Source organism: Ptychodera flava, chromosome 11 (assembly GCF_041260155.1).
Source record: "Ptychodera flava strain L36383 chromosome 11, AS_Pfla_20210202, whole genome shotgun sequence".
In the NCBI taxonomy this organism is placed as follows: Eukaryota; Metazoa; Hemichordata; class Enteropneusta; family Ptychoderidae; genus Ptychodera; species Ptychodera flava.
Window position 1 is genome coordinate 7014691 of NC_091938.1, and position 20945 is coordinate 7035635.

Below are 20945 nucleotides of genomic sequence, written 5' to 3' on the forward strand. Positions count from 1 at the left end.
GCTCTATTGGCTCGCTCGCTTGAAAACAATCTCATAAACCTGGCCATATGGGCAACTGTGTATGGACAGCTGGATGCTTGACTTCCCGGAGAAGGCGAGCTGTTACGTTCAAGCTCAGGATTATTTGTCGATCAAATTTCAGTAAATTTACCTTACCTAGATGAAATTTTGTCTATAGGCTGAAATTTCGCCGAATTTTGACGAAATTGCATCGATTTTTCAGGTTCATATCCGACATTTTTGAGTTTTGAGTGCAGACAGAAATAAGTTTTGAGGCAACATGGCTGCGACCCCATGTTGACCCCGGTATCTGCTAAAGTGCGGGTTGCGGGCTGCGGGTTTTTAGAATTATGGCTAGATTTCTAATATATGTAATATGGCATTTAGTATGTAAGAAATAAAACCTTTAGGAGGTGTCTATTATCAGTAATCATGATCAGGTCTATCGTACAGTATCCCTTTTCCTGCGAAGTCCATATTTCACCATCAGGTCAAGATGGTTAAAATTAATGAAACACAACTATATGGTGTATTTTAACGTAATACTGTATATTTGAAGGCTGTTGAAAACATCAATGCTGTAAACTTGATTTTTTGGACTAAAGATGCTATAACAGACCAAACCAAATGGGTGAAAATACGTCATGTTTCTGAAAAAAATCAAAATCTGCCGCTAAACTAAAAGCGGCGATTCCGAGGACCAATTTATTTATTCCGAGCTGCCTGGCCATTACAAATAATTAGGGATCTGAATCACTTTTCTTTCTTGCCATGGATGTGAGTGAGAATATACGTAATACCAGACTGACAAAAAAAAAAAATCGCGCCTCGGAAATGTCGCCACTTATCGCGGAATGAAAATTGTTACATTTCTAGTATCAGGCCATAGGAAGTAAATTCTCTGTAATGCATCCATTCACAATTCGGTTCCAGGGCAACTCATACAGAAAATTAAACAATGCCTAGTTAAATGCAATGCATAAGGAAAGATTTGACTTAAAAAAGCGTAGAAGTGATGTGTATTGTAAATGCCGTGTATTTTTCATGAAATCTTTAAAAAGAAAAAGACGTACAACAAAGGACTTAGTTTACTTTGCCGTTTCGGTTCAAGCGAGGTCGCGACCTCAGAGAACGACATTCTGCTAACATTTTACGCGAGAATTCAGTGGGAAAAACACGCCGGTGCGTTGCCTTATTTTCAGGAATCGATCTAATTGGAATATTTTTGGATGAGTTTGTGTTCTGCAGCTCTCAATAATTTATCTCCTAATATCATGAACGTATGACATGCACCTGCAGTATGATAGTCGCTCCATGCCGGTATGCCCCCTTCAAGCATTTGATCCAGCGTGACTTTGAAAAGTTTCCTAGGACTATAATCGTGTTCACCACAATAAAATTATTTGAAACGGCGTTGAAAACGATTTTGAAAATTGTGCTTTTATCGGCGGTTGAACTAATCATAAGTGTGAGAAGGGCGAAAATGATATCAAAAAACACACATTTTTTCATGCCCGCAACCCGCAACCCGCAAAATAGCGCATCCGGTTGACCCTGCCTAGCACTGCGTACGATGCTATGTGCTACAGCTGACACGCATCGTACGCAGGGCTAGCGAGAGAGTTGCCGACATCGACGGTTATTTACGAGAAGTGAATAAAAGACTGTCATTTTTGGAAGCGATCGAGTAGCTGAGGTAGGCTGGGATACGACTTGGGCCCAAGAACGCTGAATTTCGGCAGTAATTTGGCTTTTTACGTGAAGTCCCAAAATGGATTTGAAGTCACCGACCCTACGTACGGGTCTTTGCAGGGCTGTGGTGAGCGGGGCGATTAGCTGTAGCGGAACACACAGCATCGTACGCAGGGCTAGTTGACCCCAAGTGAAAATGTGTTCGCGATCAAATCTTCCTATATTTTTTTCAGAATTTTCGACAAAATCATTGCTTCTTAAATCTTTTGTAAAATATAAAATACTAAAATAAAAATGCGATGTGCCATGTCTCCAGATTTCTAAAACACCATCGTTCGTTGACCGTTCGACGGAATACTCATTTCGCAAACTTGTGATGCAGTTGAAATTCAATACTGACCGCCAAATAATCTTAATGAGACGAGATCATTCTAGACCCCGGTTCTAGACATCCTCCAAATTATCCAACCATTCGCGTTAGAGTTCAGCTCGCTTAGAGTATCATAACATTCTTCGGCCTTCGTTTAGATCGACCCTAATCTCTCCCATTTAGGAAATAAATACACAAGCTACCTCGACAAAACTTCGTGCACCATCCAGGACCAAACGCACTACAAATCTGTCTTGACGGGGTGTCTGTAAATGTTGTAACTAGCCATAACGACTAGTAACGACCAGAAACGAGCAGTAACGAGCAATAACGACCTAGAACTAGACAGAACGAGCCAATAACGAGCCATAACGAGCCAAAAAAATATGATCTGTCCATACATTAATTTACAAGCGCAGTTCCCGCCAATCCTGGAAATCCCGCCCTCTACGGCATGTTTGGACATGGTGCGGCCCGTTACCAGTAACGAGCTGCAGCGTGGCAATTACGGTCAATAACGACCAGAAACAAGCAGTATCGAGCAATAACGAGCAATAAGGGGCCAGAACAAGATAGAACGAGCCAATAAGGGGCAATAAAGAGCCCCCAAAATATGATCTTTTCCCCAATGGATTACTCATGCTAAGGGACAGAGAAGAAATTATATGACGGGAGGGCTGATGTTTTTCAACATGACGCTGAGGACAAAATAGTGAATTGTGAACTTCAAACGTGTTTCTATGAAAAATAGTAACATACATCAATTTACGTGCTCAAAAAACCATACCGTGAAACTTTTAAAGAATAGCTTTATCCTTTGAAAATAATCAAAATAAAATCAAATAAAGTAAACAGTTGCACAAAAACCCTCCCTTCCCACCCCAAGGGACTGATTTCTTTTCCCTGTGGTTTTGTAAGGGAAAAATTGTTTCTAGTTTATCCCTGGATTACCATGTGAAGTGAGGTTGTACTTTCGGCCCGAAATTCACATATCAATTTTAAATCCCACATCTTCACTTCAAAACACCACATTGTATTTGACAAACATTTACAAATGCAAAGACATAGTCAGTATTGTATCGCATAAAGAGTCCATGCTTTTCTCACAGATTGCCATATAGTAGCTCAACAGCTTGAGTAAAATTAGAGAAAAATCATATTTCATGCACACACATGCACTTCTTACCTCCAAATTTTTATAAAGTACATATATCAGTTATCAAACATATACAAATGTAGGGATATCGCTTGTTTTGTTGGGGAATTTATCAATGGTTTGTCCAACAGACTCCGGATTTAATTTTTAAAATGGGGCCCTCCCCTCATAATCTTTCTCCAGTCCCTTACCTTGATTGCCGGTCAGAGTTCAGGCAAATGTGGTTTCATGAATGCAAAACGGATACTACGCGCGCTCAAGTTTAAAAGCTCTCTGGGAATTGACCCTTCTGTCTTTTTTATATCAACAATACCTAAATGAATGTGAATTTTTCTTTTTATTCGAAAAATGTTTATCAGGCTTCACTCGTACGCCACGTGTTTACTGAGCACTGCCGCAGAGGTTTCGAGATTGTACAAAGCATGTCGTAGAGGGCAGGATTTCAAGGACAGGCGGGAAGTGCGGTTGTAGTTCACTTTATGGACAGATCATTTTTATTTTGCTCTTTATTGCTCGTTATTGGCTCGTACTTTCTATTTCTAGCTCGTTATTGCTTACTCTAAGAGCACTGTTGCAGAAGTTTTTGGCAATACCAAACGTCATAGAGGGCGTGGTTTCTAAGTTTGGCGGGAACTGCGCTTTTAGTTTAATTTAGGGACAGATCAAATTTTTTTGGCTCGTTACGGATCGTTATTGGCTCGTTCTGTCTAGTTCTAGGTCGTTATTGCTCGTTACTGCTCGTTTCTGGTCGTTACTGATCGTTATGGCTAGTTACCACATTTACAGACACCCGTCTTGACGTTATCATCTCCTTACATGGTAATCGGCATACCGTATTTTTTAGCAAAGGAGACACAGAATACGTCGGAGTATTCAGTTTCAAAACGTATTACATTGTGTGATGTTGTCAAAAAAAGGTAGTGTTACTGCAGTGGTATAAATTACAAAACACAAAAGTTCAAATCAGTTTATTTTGGACTGGCTTTACCCAACATTTCATATTGTTTCTTATGCCAGATTTGACCACGTACTTAATGGCGACCCCTTTACATGCAAATTTTGTGTCAAATGGTGTGTTCTCCTGGAAAAACAAACGTACGATTTCTATATGAAGGAGGCGAAATTTGCCCTCAAAACTCGAAACCACCCCTAGGGTGTACCTAGCTATTTTGAACGAGCTTCTCGAATCTGCAGCTCTATTTCGAAATGATGGTCTGGTTTTCTCAGCTCAAGGATAAGTGTTCTCCATCGCTGTGGGCATTACTATTCTCAACTGGGGGTACAGTTTCCAGTCGTAATGTTTTTCATTGTGTCCGGGATATAAAACCTTTCCTTTTCAAACTTTCACTTTGATTAACACTAGTCCACATCTTGTCAGTGATTAAACATGTTTCAAGTTTAAATGTTAAATTCTGGTCTCGAGCCCTCCTGTTCGACCAAACTGAAATTACACCTCCCACTTTGGCTCGTCCAGTGGGTGTAGCAAGGGTCGTGCCATCGCTTAGGAAACGGAGGGTGCATTAATTGTTGCATTTCGATGCACATTTTGATTATATTCAGAAGATTTTGTGGCAAAAACTCAGATAGAGAAGCATTTATATTCACATCTCACTTATTCATGACTGGCTGAGAGCAGCACTTCCATTAAGTTAGCATCATTACGCCATTTATTATGCCAAGAAAGATGAAGCCAAGACATTTTGCCCTCCCTGGTCTCAGCAAGAAATGGTTATACCTTACAGAGTTTTTTCCCACGGAATGAAAACAAATGTACTTGGGCTGAGGCCCAAGTACAATAATTTATTCATTTATATAAATTTATAATTTATTCTTGTACGTAGTTCCTCCCCCAGCAGCAGCTTCATCCAGTGTTTGCGGAGTTTTGTAATTTTTGCCTTACGCACTCCTTGAGTGTGTTGTTGAGCAATAAAGTAAGTAAAGTAAAGTAAGTATTAAAGCGACTAAATCCACACAAATAGTGTGATCAGATAACTGTGGCGACATTTCCGAGGCGCGAATTTTTTTTTTTTTTTGTCAGTCTGGTATTATTTCTCACTCACATCCATGGCAAGAAAGAAAAGTGATTTCAGATCCCTAATTATTTGTAATGGCCAGGCAGCTCGGAATAAATAAATCGGTCCTTGGAATCGCCGTTTTTAGTTTAGCAGATTTTGATTTTTTTCAGAAACATAAGAAACATGACGTATTTTCACCCATTTGGTTTGGTCTGTTATAGCATCTTTAGTCCAAAAAATCAAGTTTACAGCATTTATGTTTTCAACGGCCTTCAAATGTACAGTATTACGTTAAAATACACCATATAGTTGTGTTTCATTAATTTTAACCATCTTGACCTGATGGTGAAATATGGACTTGGCAGGAAAAGGGATACTGTACGATAGACCTGATCATGATTATTGACAATAGACACCTTCTAAAGGTTTTATTTCTTATATACTAAATGCCATATTACATATATTAGAAATCTAGCCATAATTCTAAAAACCCGCAGCCCGCAACCCGCAGCCCGCACTTTAGCAGATACCGCAAAATACATGTAAGCATACGTTCACAGAAAGTCTCTCTCTCTCTCTCTCTCTCTCTCTCTCTCTCTCTCTCTCTCTCTCTCTCAAACACACGCACATTGCAAAAACAATATAAATTCAACTTTGTGGCATCTACTATGCATTTCAGAATAATTATTGATAATTAATAGTAATTCATCACTTATTGTCATGATTTTATATGATTCACAAAAAGGATCAAAAACCTGCTGCATTTTATCTTGAAAATTGTTCAGTGAATATGATAGCAACACTCTGTATCTTGCCTACTGTAAAAATAATAAACAAATACAAGTTCAGAATAATTATTGATAATTAATAGTAATTCATCACTTATTGTCATGATTTTATATGATTCATAAAAAGGATCAAAAACCTGCTGCATTTATCTTGAAAATTGTTCAGTAAATATGATAGCAACACTCTGTATCTTGTCTACTGTAAAAATTATAAACAAATACAAGAGAAAAAAAAAAACATATGTGACCGATGGTATAAAGTGTATATCAATTATCAAATATCTATAAATGCACAGATGTTGTTAGTTTTATCGTTTATATTGGCAAAAAAAATTATCATATTTCTCAACATGCCAACTGAAAATTAATAGTTTAAACTATTATATTTTTTCACACTTAAAAATAATAAATCGTAATGATGAAATATTGATATCACATAACTGAGTTCGTATTTCATCCGGGTTGCGCTTCCTTTAGGAGGAGGAGGAGAACTCGATAAAAACGCTGTGTGTATGCAATTGTGTATGACATAATCGGCCGCCCGGCGCGCATATCCGGCCCTGAGGCCGGCTAGCGTTGAGTTCTCCTCCTCCTAAAGAACGCAACTCTGATGAATACTCGGTTATGTGATATCAATATTTCATAATTACGATTGATTATTCTTAATAATTATGAAAAAATATATTTGATATTTACAATTTATTATTTCCAATACTTATGAGAAAATATAATATTTTAAACTATTAATTTTTAGTTGGCCGGTGAGTTCTCTCATAGACGACAGTGTATTGTGAGTCAGCATTTCAGTGAAATTCAAAAATCCAATCTCTTGTCACAATCCTTTAATAACAACCCTAGTCTTATCAAATATTTTAATATGAATAATCAAGCATACATAAATCAGAGATTTACCTTTTTTTGTATTGGAAAAAAATTATTCAAAGTTTCATCAAAGATCAATCATAAAGCTAGTTCCAGCTCGCATAAATAGCCTGCAGAACTGGAGGCACAAAGCGAGGTCAACGTTCCAAATCATACATTGTATCAAATTTCCTTTTGTTCAACGCAACATTGTATCGATTCTGATACCTAAAATATCTCAAAATCAGACAGCGATCGACGATGTCTGTCTGAGCTGGCACTGCATCGAGTCTGGCACGGCAAAGCAATCGTAAATTGAAGATCGAGTTTACTGGGTGACTCGACGCATGGGACACGCGACCTGCCACGCGCCTCGTAATGCGTACTGGCCAATCACGCGCGTACGCGTGACCAGTGTTTCGATAACCTGTTCTAGGCCGTGGGCTAGAGGGAGTCTACGTGCACCCCAACAGGACAAACAAACCTGTATTTTTCAGAAGCCTTGGGATCCTTAGAATACGAAATGAAATTTTAACAGAAAAAATAGGGATGCAATAGCTGTTACGGTGGTGTTTTGAAGGTTACCGCAAAATCACGATTTTGCGACCAACATGCGTTTTCGTCAAATCTGTCTTAGTCATCTGCTGAGCTTATTTTTTATCATAATCTCACTTGTTTTGTGTCATTGGAAAGGCAATTTATTCTTCTTTAAGATCAATGTTGCAGCCGTGCAAATATATGTTCACAGTTGGCGTCTATCACTTTAACGCTCAAGCCTGACTGATACAAATTTCCTTGTGAGGGATACAAACGGAACGTTGATTTTTTTAATTTTGTTTGAGACACACTGATAATATTGTCAAAGAAAATATTCCACAGATTCGGTTGCAAGGTTTTCATATCTTCGGGTATAGATTTTTAGATGCTCAAAACCTTCACAGTCTTTATAACTTGCACAAAGTGCTAAATGATTTTTAATGAAAATTGAAAATTTTTATCCCTCAGAATTCACACAATGAATACCGGACATTTTGAATTCAAAATATAAATGTTGATAAATTTGATCTAAGTATTGTTTTTGTCGGACATGAATTTTCACCAGACTCTTGATTTTAATTCTGACTTCAAAAAGAGAAATAATAAACAAAAACTTTAAAACTTTCATTTCATGTGCCGCTTACGTCACAAATCCACTCCACTCCACGTCAGACACTTCACTCTCTGACCCTCAATGTTCCCCTTCTCCCGCTTTCTCACTCGCTCATACTCCAGTCAGAAATCGACTCTAATCAGGTTATATACTTTACAAAAATATAGAAAAGTGCAAATTCTGCAGAAAATCGAAGAAATTAGCGCATGAAAATATTATAAATTTAATGACATACAAATAAGGGGTTAGCGACTTCAATTTTGTTTTGCAAAAATCGCTTTAATTAACCATTTACCACCGGAACCTCCAACGGGGGTGCCGACAACTGATGGAATATTTAAACTTTCATCTCTCTCGCGAGACTGAAACGGGAGTTTAAAGAATCGCATTTTTTAGTCAAATTTCGGGATTTTTATCACACAATTTGTATACCACCATATTTCTGAAATTGTAGAGAACCTGGAGCCTCAAAATCACGCCGTTCTTCAACCTATAGCGAGAGAACGGGCAAAATAAGGAACGAGATTACAATCGTGCAACCTGAAAAGATTTTACTATATAGGAGTAAAGATATAAGAATTTGATTATTTAGAAAAAAGAAAAACCAAAGTGACTTTCACGGAAAGTCAAAAAGCGCAACGGCATCGTACTTGAAGCTGAGTGCACATACTGCCGGCCGCGTTTCACTCGTTTCTAAACGTATCCTATCTCAATTAACAAAAATGGAAGCGGCCAATGAATATGACGTGAGCTTTATTCTTAATTCCACATTAAAAGAATCAGAATCAATAAAAGCTTTCCTTAAATTAAAATCATGGAAATCCCCAGGTGTGGATGGTATTTTAAATGAAATGCTAGAATATGGCGGTTCTTCCACACTTACTCCACTGTGTTCATTATTTAATGTCATCCTTAAATCAGGAAAATTTCCAAATGTTTAGAAAAAAAACATATTTTGTCCCTGTGTTCAAATCAGGTGATACATGTGATCCATCAAATTACAGAGGGATTTCTATAAATAGTTGCCTTGCAAAACTATTTACCAGGGTGTGGGACATGAAAATGTCTTTCTAAAAGTGTTTTAAACAACGTTTTAAAGACCTAGACTTTCATACATGGCACGGTCTTGTAAGCAATTTCAACAGGCTTGCATCTTATTCATTGTACAAGACATCGCTTTGTATAGAAAAATATTTGTATATCTCAACGAAACCCGTCTATAAAATGGCATTGACATAATTCTGTATATCATCCTACTCATTAAATTTATAAAAGGACGACATGAGGGTCGTACAAGAGATGAAAGGGTGTGTTCCTGTGACAATCAAACTTTAGAAAATGAATTCCATTTCTGTTTGTTTGCCCTCTGTATATTGATATTCGGAAAAAATATAACCCTAATCTACCATGTTCTACCTACAGTAGAGAAATTCATACACTTGTTACAAATAAATCGAAAAGATGTTATCTGTAATCTCAGTAAATTTATATATTTTGCTTACAAAAGAAGACATGAAGTCCTTTCTTTGTAATTGTACTGCTTTTCTTTCCATTTATAGTAATGTACCTTTGACCAAATGTTTACTCTGAGTTCTAACTATGGCACACAGGGCCGGTGGAATATAGTGCAAATAAAGAATTATTATTATTATTATTATTATTATTATTATTATTATTATTATTATTCAATGTAATTCTTAGATCAGGAACATTTCCAAATGCTTAGAAAAAAGCATATTTGGTCCCTTGTGTTCAAATCAGGTGATCTGTGATCCATCAAATTACAGAAGGATTTCTATAAATAGTTGCCTTGCAAAACTGTTTACCCCTGTGTTGAATAACAGGCATATTAACTTTCCCAATAGCAATGGTATTCTTTCTCCATTTCAGTCTGGTTTCAGAGCAAAGAAGAGAACTGCAGAAAATCTTTTAATTTTGCGTTTCGCCATAGATCAGCATGTCCATGTGAAATTTTCTCAGTCAAGCTGTAGTTACAGTCAAAGGTATCTTTATTGTTGTTTTGTAGACTTTCAGGAAGCATTTGACAGAGTTTTGCGTACAGGTTTACTTTGGAAATTACAGAAATATGGCATTAATGGTAATTTTTATAGCTTAATTAAGTCCATGTACAACAACATTAAGTATTATGAGAAAAGTAACTACTGCTTTACTGAAGAGTTTTACTCCAAGTTAGGAGTTAAGCTAGGGTGTAATTTAAGTCCAACTTTGTGTAATATTTTTATAAATGATCTTTCCACTACATCTGGTTCCAGTGAGAACTGTCCTATCAAGCTTGGTAAATTCCTAATCAGTTGTCTAATGTATGCTGATGATCTTTTATTGATTTCAGAATCTGAAACAGGCTTACAAAGCTGTTAAGATAAACTTCATAGTTTTTGTCGTGAATTGAAATTATCTATTAACATTAAGAAAACAAAAGTTATTGTTTTCAACAAAAGTAATCATCTTATAAAAAGGAGTTACACTCACTTACAATGGAGTTACTCTTGACTTAGTGAAAGAGTACTGTTACCTTGGTTTTGTCATTACCCCAAATGGTAAAATAAAAGGAAATTTTCGCAATCTTAAATTGAAGGCAATGAAAGCTCTTTTCAGCCTTCGTTAAAGAGCCTTCAAAATGGTCCACTTTCTGTAAAAGTTGCATTATCACTCTTTGATAGTTTAATTGTACCTATTATGACATATGGCGGCAAAATATGGGGACATGAAATTAATGCAAGTGTAACTTTCTCAATGATGTAGGTATACCTTATTATAGATTTATCCTTGGTGTCTTGAAACATGCAGCATCTGATGGTGTTGTTGGAGAGCTAGGTAGATATCCAACTCACTTTATGGTGATAAAGCACATGCTCAAATACTGGCATAGATTGGTTTTATCAGATGACATCTTACTGAGGTCTGCTTATACATCCTCTAGGTTGAATTCAGATTGGTACAATTATAGACAAAGCATATTGAACTCTTACAGTGGGAGTGATATGTGGACTTCTATTTGCAATATCAATTCCACAGTTAATAATGTATAAGATAGTTTATGTGAAATTTATGAACAAACATGGCTGAGAAATATTCATAATGATACAAGGAAGTGTGGAATGCATAAGAATAAGCTCCGAACTTATGAACTATTTAAGACAAATTTTGAAATTGAAAGTTACTTGTTAGATATAAAGTCTTTTACCCATAGGAGGTGGCTAACGAAACTTAGCATTTCGGATCACACCTTCAAATAGAATTGGGTAACAGGTCAATTCCAAAAGTTCCTGCAAATGAAAGATTCTGCAAATATTGAAAGACTTTATTGAGGATGAATTTCACTTTTTAATAGAATGTCCAAAACACTGAACTTATCGAGATATTGTTTCCATCCACAAGTTTGTATAATCCTGGCTTTCTTGATTTGAATGACAGAGTAAAGTTCATGTATATCTGTACTCACACAGATAAACTACCTCTTGTCAAATTTATTTCTTGTACTTTAGTTCCTCCCCAGCAGCAGCTTCGTCCAGTGTTTGTTGAAGTCTGCATCTTTTTGTAATTTTTGCCGTACCACACTCCCTGAGTGTGTTGTTGAGCAATAAAGTAAAGTATTAATAATTATTAGAAAATAATAGGGTCATGAATTTAGAGGCAGGCCACTACTTCTTATGCAAAAGTTTGGAGGAGAGTCACCATTTTCCACGCAACCAGTTAATACTTAACCCTTTGAGCGCCAAAGTCAATTTTTGTCAAATGTGTGAAATATAGCAAAAATACTTTTCAAATCCTGACATTTCTTTGTATTTTTTTGACAAAATTTTGTTCACAAATCGCAGTCATTGCAGATTAATATCAATTTAGTCCAAAATTATAAAAAAGTACAGAAACAATCCTAAAAATAGGGAAAATTCTGCATCAAAATTTTGGTGGGAAAAATTACAGCACTCAAAGGGTTAACCGCACCACCCTGCTTCTATTAATTCTGTCCCTACCCTATGTTACCAATCTAGCATGTCTGTGAAGCCGTCTCGACATGACAAACGTATTCTATAAGAATATCGGACAATATTTCTAACTGTACAATTATTTTATTGTTGGAGGTTTTTTTCTGTCGATTATCACAGACAAATCTAAAAGATTTTCGAAAATGTCCTTCATTAATGCTATCAGTATCTGTAAAATTATTTTGTAGGAGTTTCGACTGTTTGAAATATTATAATTTTTGTGGTTTTGAGAACGTCTTGATAATGGGCCCCCACAAAACACAGTCCGCTCTTCAAGCATGAGCACCATAAACTTTTGCAAATTGCCGAACGAGTTGCCTCATGTAACTTTTCCGGTCGCGTCGCCTGACTGCGTTGCTACCCCGTTGCTCGTCGCATTGCTAAGCGAGTTGCCTCGTGTAACTCGAACTCTATTTGCGTTTGCTTCGCCGCAAGCTCGATGTTCATACATGCCATACATGCTTGTTCACATTGGCACCCCAACTGAAATTTGGGCCGACGCAAAATAATTGTCCTTTTGGGATTAAATTTGGTCCAGTGTCCACACTTACCGGTACCAGAATTAGGGCCGACGTAACTTTCCCTTCCTTTGTGGCGTATTTGAATAAGGGCACGCTGTTTCTACTGTTCATGATTTTCCTGCGTTTTTACGCACAAGAAGGGCAAATATGACTACACTCACCCTTTTAATCATCGGAGAGATCTTCACTATTTATTGGATGAGCATATGGTATATATAAGACCGCGGTGGATAAATAAACCAGTGCGCGACATTTTTTAAAGGCCTCTCTAGTCTATTACGTGCACTGTGGAATCGAATGACATGGTCTCGTTTGCCGAACAAAGGTTGGTGGGAAGTTCTGCGTACATGGGATGATATAAAATGTAAAGACTGGATTGAAAACTTTCGATAGGTGTAAACTTTAGTTTCAAACGTCGTTTGTTTTGTGCGAATAGGGTGACTAGTTGAACTTCGATCCATGGCGGAGGCCTGGTCAACTGGGACCAGGGCCGTCGGACCAAATTTTGCGTCGGCCCTGAACCCCCCCTTCTTACCGGGACCAAACTGTGTCGGCCCAGGGCCGACTCAGCGTGTCCACATTGGTTTTTTACGTCGGCCCCGGCCCAGGTCCGGACCTAGGCCGACGCAAAGTCGTCAATCTGAACAGGCGGAGGCCGCCTGTTCAGATTGACGACTTTGGTTTTGACTTAGGTCCGGACCTGGGCCGGGCCGACGTAAAAAACCAATGTGGACACGCTGAGTCGGCCCTGGGGGGTTCAGGGCCGACGCAAAATTTGGTCCGACGCAAATCGCAACAGGCTGTGTTGAATTTTGGCAGCGCATACTTTGTTCTTTTCTGCAAATAGTATCAACAACGACAACAACAATAAAAAAAAACAACAACAACAAATTTACTTAGTCCAAATATATTTTTATTTTTCTTCATTTTTAAATATTTAATCATCATCATCGTCATCATCTGAGATCGAATCTCCTATGGTTACTACTAGATAATAAAAAATTCGCAGGTCACACACTGTCGCCCCAGATTATTCGGCCCGCCATTCACGAATACCAGATAGCAAAAGGATGTGGTTTTTGGTCCCTGCGTTCTCTGTACGGTCAAGAACACGGTGGTGCACGAATTAGATGCTAAAAATTCATATTTTTCACGAAAAATGCGATTCCATCGACGGAACAAATTATCTAACAAAACGGTATTTTCTAGGACAGAACTTTAAGATGCTCTCTCTTGAGAGTCGTAGAGGTAACATCGATTATCTTGATCGGATTAAAACATTTTCTATAAGGTAACATTAATGCCGATTTCTCCGTCCCCGGGCCGTTGGACGCTCGAGTCTTTGGCTGACGTATCCCCCGGCACTCACAAATTACAAATGGTCGTCAGTTTCGCGTGTCCAGTGCACCTAGTAGCCATTATGATTTACTCAAAATACTAAATAGTATTCTAAATATGACGGGAAAAATCCAAAATATACGTGAATCAGTGTAAATACAGTCAACAGTGACCACGCTATGTCGGTGAGGTGAGTCACCCCCTGATGGCGTTCAATTCTTGCCAAAATTTTGGGTTTGTTTGATAAAAGATGAAAATCGGGCGAAAGTTATTAAATCCACGATCCTCCCGGGTTTAGATACTGAAAAGGTCACTTATACCTGTCCACAATTATTATATTCCTTTGAAGAACTTTCACTAGAGCATGCGTGGAAATCGCGCATAGCTAGCTCGCTGCATCTGCCCATGTGTCCGTCGTCCGGCCAGGGACCGTGATAAGCATGACATGTACGAAAGAGAAAAAAACGCCTTCCAAGAAATCAGTTTTGGGACTCTAATTCTATAAATGCCTATCAAGTATGCATGGCATGGTAAGCCCGCTGTGCAAGACTCTGGGTGGGTTTTTACTTATGAGGGGAAAGTTGTATCGGCGCTTCGTCAGTGACCCGTTGACCTGATGAGGGAGAGGTAGAATTATGTAAAATGTGTTCAGTGTTTCGGCACGCGCAACGCGAAGCTTGGGGCTGGGCCGGTCGGGCATGGATATCATACTCATACATTGTTGTACAAGCATTATTCTGCCGTCCGAGTCGTGCAATAAACCGTACTTCTCTTCGCTAGTCGGCTTTCGTACAACTACTGGAGTTGTAAAATTGCGAGAAAAAAATGTCGCAAACAGCTAAGTTTGTAACTTGAAATACTAGATTCATGAATGAATACAAATGAATGCAGGCAAAAATCAATAGAGGAAATTTTGTTCAATGCTGTATCATTGATTTCGGAAATAAACTGATGTATCCAGAAATAAGCTTACCAAGTTTGCATTTACTTGAATATGAGAAGGGTGTCTATATTTTATCTGTTGCTTGGTATGCTTTTCGCAAAACTGGTGCAGAATGAATGAATGAATGTCAAGATGTGGACGTTTTAAAATTGAGGGAAAATTCCAAAGTCTCCAACTATTTCTGTAAATTTGAAACAAAATACACAACAATCATAAATGGCTTAGGGACGGACCATTAGATCTTGGGAGGGGGGTGGTCAAAAACAGAAAAAAAAATTTTCAGAGCAAAAAGTTAGGAAAAAAAAATCTTCAAACTAGTTTGCAAAATAAAAAAAAAATAAATCAGAAGACAAAGGCGTAAAAAAAAAATCTGCAAAAGTCTTTAAAATTTTGAATTTTTTTTAGATTTTACCGACAGAAAGCAACTTTCTGTATTTTTTAGTACATCCTCCAGGCACATTTTTAATTGTAATTTATACATTTAGAGTGACTGTATCCCTTATACTGGAAGTTGTGATTATCTTAGCTTTTCAGGACTTTTGTATTCTGATCACTTGAAAATTATGAAATTATAGAGCCTGTTTTCTACTTGTTTCCTGCGTACAAACCAAGCAGGTACACTAGGTAAAACATTGAAACTATGGTATGGTTGTCAAGACTGAAAGTTGTATTTGCCTTTTAAGATCAAGGTAAACAGATGCGGCCACATCAGTTTCATTTTTTTCACAGCATTTTATTGCAATGATGAATGCAAGAATGGGTGAACAAGTAGAAACACGTCAATAGTAATAAAACAACATATCAAGTCATTATGTATTATTTTGCTTTTAAAAAGGCATTTTCAATTCTTTTTTCTCAAAAAACAGCCTCAAAAAACAACAGCAACACATGGTTTAACATTCAACAATACACTACGTAGAATGCCATCTATCCAACAAATCCCAACACAAAAACACACAAAAAGGTTGAACTTTGAAAGTTTCTCGATAGCAAATACTGAATAAATCTGCATGAATAATCGTTTTTGTGTAGCAAATTTCAAAGAAATTGGACAAGCCCTTTCAGAGAATACAGATTTTTTGACCATGAATGGCATAAATTGTCCTAAAAAGACAAATATTGAAATTTCAACACATCTATACACATCCAATCAATTTGGACATGCTGCTACAGCGAAATAGATGTTTTGATCAAAAAAGTGCATCAATTGCTCTAAAAACACCCCCCTCCTGACCTCCCCCCACAAAAATACTCCCCAAGTGCCACCAAATAACACCATTTTAATCTCTTTTTTTCAAAAGCTCCAACAGCAGGAGGGGGAAACCCCCTCCTGACCACCCCCCCCCGCAAAAATACTCCCCAAGTGCCACCAAATAACACCATTTTAATCTCTATTTTTCAAAAGCTCCAACAGCAGGAGGGGGACACCCCCCCTCCTGACCTCCCCCCGCAAAAATACTCCCCAAGTGCCACCAAATAACACCATTTTAATCTCTATTTTTCAAAAGCTCCAATGGCAGGAGGGGGACACCCCCTCCTGACCACTCCCCGCAAAAATACTCCCCAAGTGCCATCAAATAACACCATTTAAATCTCTATTTTTCAAAAGTTCCAACGGCAGGAGGGGGACACCCCCTCCTGGCCTCCCCCCGCAAAAATACTCCCCAAGTGCCACCAAATAACACCATTTTAATCTCTATTTTTCAAAAGCTCCAACAGCAGGAGGGGGACCACCCCCCTCCTTACCCCCCCCCGCAAAAATACTCCCCAAGTGCCACCAATAACACCATTTTAATCTCTATTTTTCAAAAGCTCCAACAGCAGCAGGGGGACACCCCTCTCCTGACCCCCCCCCCCCCCGTGACCGCTTCGTGGCCGCTTGTGGTGCTTGGCACCACATCTTTGCCCTCTTTATCTTCAGACAGCGACGAACTAAAAAAAAAAATTATAAATCTGAAAATTTACTCTGAAAAAAAAAATTTGCACAGCTAATCTCAATTGGAAAAAAAAAAATTTCAGAAATTTACAATAGCAAAAAAAAATTTTCCAATTTCATTGTGACCACCCCCCCTCCCAAGATCTAATGGTCCATCCCTTAGATCATGTCATGGTCGCGGAGCTAATTTTGTGAAACGGTTTACCCTCAATTGCTGTTTTGGAAATATGCAAATTTTAGTCAACTTGCTCTCTTTTTTCAGGCGGGATAACCATTTTGTGAGATATGTTGCAGATAAAAAGTGACTCGCGAACCAACTTTATTATTTACAAAGAAAACTGAAAGTATATGCATTTTCTTTTTGGATATCGAATTTCACCTCTAGGCCCCTAACCCATCATGTCAATGCACTTCAGCAATTTTGGATCTGACATTTCTCAATCATTTTGGTAGCGCATAAAGCTCTTGCACAATATACTAGTAATCGGGAACTATTTCATTCAGCAGGGTTCTGCGAAGCATTTTGTGAATACCGGTAATATAATTTACTAATTGACATGAGAACTTGTTCCGTATGACAAACGGTATTCCAATGAGCTGCGTGTATTACATGGAACAAGAAATCCTGAATATCGAACTCATCAAAACTGCATGACTAAATTCATAGTCATACCAGCAATAGAATACAAATAATTAAGTAAAATGTGGGCTCAAGGTGCCATTTTGAAGCATAAGCACCGCCGTAGTTGATAGAAAAAGCGCCATCAACTACGGCGGTGCCTGTGTTTTGAAGTACTTCATAGATAGACAACAGCATCGTCACGATCGATCTTGCAGTCAAAATCACAGGCGTGATGTGAACTTGATAGTTTTAATAGTGTAGAGTTCATGCTGTGAATTGATGCTACATTTCGACGTTCTCATACGTAAAGTCTACGTATCAGAACGTAGGAACGAAGCATAGGAATTAGGGAGCGTTCAGTTTTTACGGCCTGGGGGGCGGCAAAATCTTGTCGGCGGTGTTCAAAAAAATATAGATCCCCCCCCCCTGCATTTTTCGTGAAAAAAAGATGACCCCCCTTTGTCAGATGAAAAAATTTGATGACCCCCCCCCCCCCCCCCCCGCTGAAAAATAACCAAAACCCATATGTCAAATTTACCCGCATGGTTTGGATTTGAACTCCGGTACGCGGCACACTTTATTCGTGTAGCAGAGATGCCAGTGCACAAACTTCTCAGCCACATCCATTGAAACGTCTGTTAATTAGGACGACTGTAAGGCAATTTTTAACTTCATTTCCATAGACAACTTATGTCCATGGACATTGTATAAAGTAAACTTTATTGGAGTGGTTCGCCAAAGGCAGCCCTCTGGTTAAGAGGGTCATGGGCCATAACGTAAAGTCAACTTTATTCTAGTGGGCCACCAAAGGTGGCCCGCCGGTAAAGAGGGTCGATCATGGCTATTGCATAAAGTAAACTTTACTGGACAGGGCTGCTGAAGGCGTGCGGCCATTAAGATTGCCGTGGGGTATTACATAAAGTATAATATATTATGCGGCCCGCCGGTAAAGAGGGTTGATCATGGCCATCGCATGAAGTAAACCTAGTTGGAGTGGGCCGCCAAAGGCGTCTGCCCGTTAAGAGGGTCATGGGTAATACATAATGTATATTTATTGTAGTGGGCTGCCGAAGGCGGCCCGCCGGTAAAGAGCGTCGATCATGGCCATGGCATAAAGTGAACTTTATTGTTAGTATTATGTTTTTGAAAATGTGGTGACCCCCCCTTTCCTACCAGTGAAAAAGCGATGACCCCCCCCTTTGCGGATTCCAAAATTACGATGACCCCCCGTGGATTTTGCCGCCCCCCGGTCGTAAAAACTGAACGGTCCCTTACATGTAACTCTAAACTGTAAACTACCCCTCCATATTACGCCTGTGTTAAAAATATATAACAAAAAAGATAGATTGACCTATCTTTCCAATGCGAAAAGCGGCCTTCGCCGAGTATTGAACCACAAGTGACTTCGTTTTCAATGCTACGACGAGCCAGGCTACGGACGGTCATTTTGCACTGTCATACGATCTCAACACGCCCGCTTTAGTGAAGAAATACGTGAGGAAAATCACTTTCTCCGGCGCACACGGTGAGTTTTTTGCCTCGCGAGGCAAAAATATCAAAGACGTTGGATATTTTGCTCAACTGCTCGCAAGGACAAAAGAATCGACCGCACACGAGAGAAAATAGCTGAGCAAACAGCCTCGAACGAAATTTTGCACAGCTAATTTCTCTCGTGTGGAATCGGACGTTGCTACTATATTGCCACACAAAAAATAATAGCTGTGTCTTGACATGACACTGAAACAGTCCACACTTATGATGACGATGATGATGATGCTGATGACGACGACGACGTATATATGGACAATTCTTGCTTCGCTAATCAACCTCCACGGCCATTATCTTTTTGTTGTATTTTTTCACATCAAAATTCAAATTCAGAAACTCAGAATCATAGATGATGGTCATAGACTGGGCAAGATATCTTAGCTGCAACATTGTCTCCTGGTTGACGCGTAAAGTACAAATAAATGGCACAAGATCACTAAGATAGTTCGGAAGAAAAATAGTGCAGACCTTGAAGTTTTGATATCTGCATGGATGCTTGTTTAGTTTGAGCTTTAACGTCAAGAATTTTTGTAAAGATATTTTTCTGCCTGAATCAAAATGCAGACTGTTGTGAATAATGGCTGAAGCATTTGGTGGTAATATGAGGAGTTCTAGGGCTAATAGAAATCATAACAATAAGCCTGAAATTTGTCAAAAACACCACTGAGGGCGCTATTTTCATTGCTATCTCAAAATTTCCGTGGACTTGCCCACACGAAAAATTAATCAGTAGTTAAGCTGACATTGACCTAACACCTGTTAAGAGGATTCGTGCCGCTGAATGTTTTTAAAATAGGAAAATCGAGCTCAACGCTACTGTGGTGGCCTATGGAAATGAATTAGTGGTCTTGTGCCAAATGTCGCCAACAGACTACATAATGGATGATATAGATGTGTCGTGCACGAGTGTCAAGTTACAGCAGTGTCAGTGATTATGATTACGGATTACCTCAAATATCTATAGTCATAAGTATGCTTGAATTCGCTTGTATAACATACAACTCTTTCTTTCATAGGATCTTCTTTCATATTGGCATTTCCATCTAAAGTCGCCGATATTTGTGATTCTACCGGCAGTACCAGACTCGGAACGCGTGCATAGAACATGACCAAAATACATTAGCGAGATACTGAACTACGCGCCATCTCTTTTTGGCGTACAAGTCTTCTTTGACGAAATTCCCTGGAGGTGGTAGAATCACATCCGATTTAACAGCCACAGTTCAACCAGACAGTGAAGCGGAAGACACGGTCTGAGCGTTTGGTTCAACCGACACTCGCTCTTCACTACAGTGCTAGCTACTGCATGCACTGGTAGTCGTCTTGAACACGGTCCCTCCACAAAACGGGACCGTGTCTTGACACTGTAAATATTCGCGCCTTTTATATGCGGCCCGATGCGCAGGTAAATAATGTGCACCCAAAGTTTCTACGGTGATTTTGCGTGGTGAGAAAAACGTAGCATAAGGTAACGTTCAGTTTTTACGGCCGGGGGAGGCCCCGGCAAAATCCAGGGGGGGGGGTTCATCATAATTTTGGAATCCGCAAAGGGGGGGGGGTCATCGCTTTTTCACTGGTAGGAAAGGGGGGGTCACCACATTTCAAAACATAATACCAACAATAAAGTTCACTTTATGCCATGGCCATGATCGACCCTCTTTACCGGCGGGCCGCCTTCGGCGGCCCACTACAATAAATATACATTATGTATTACCCATGACCCTCTTAACGGGCAGACGCCTTTGGCGGCCCACTCCAATTAGGTTTACTTCATGCAATGGCCATGATTGACCCTCTTTACCGGCGGGCCGCCTGCGGCGGCCCACTACAATAAATTGACTTTATGTAATACCACACGGCAATCTTACCGTAAAATTCCCAATTGAAGCCGCGGCTTGTATTAGAAACATTTTTGAGGGACCCCTGGGATCACGCACTGAATAATGGTAAGGCCGCGCGCCTTCAGCGGCCCTGTCCAGTAAAGTCTACTTTATGCAA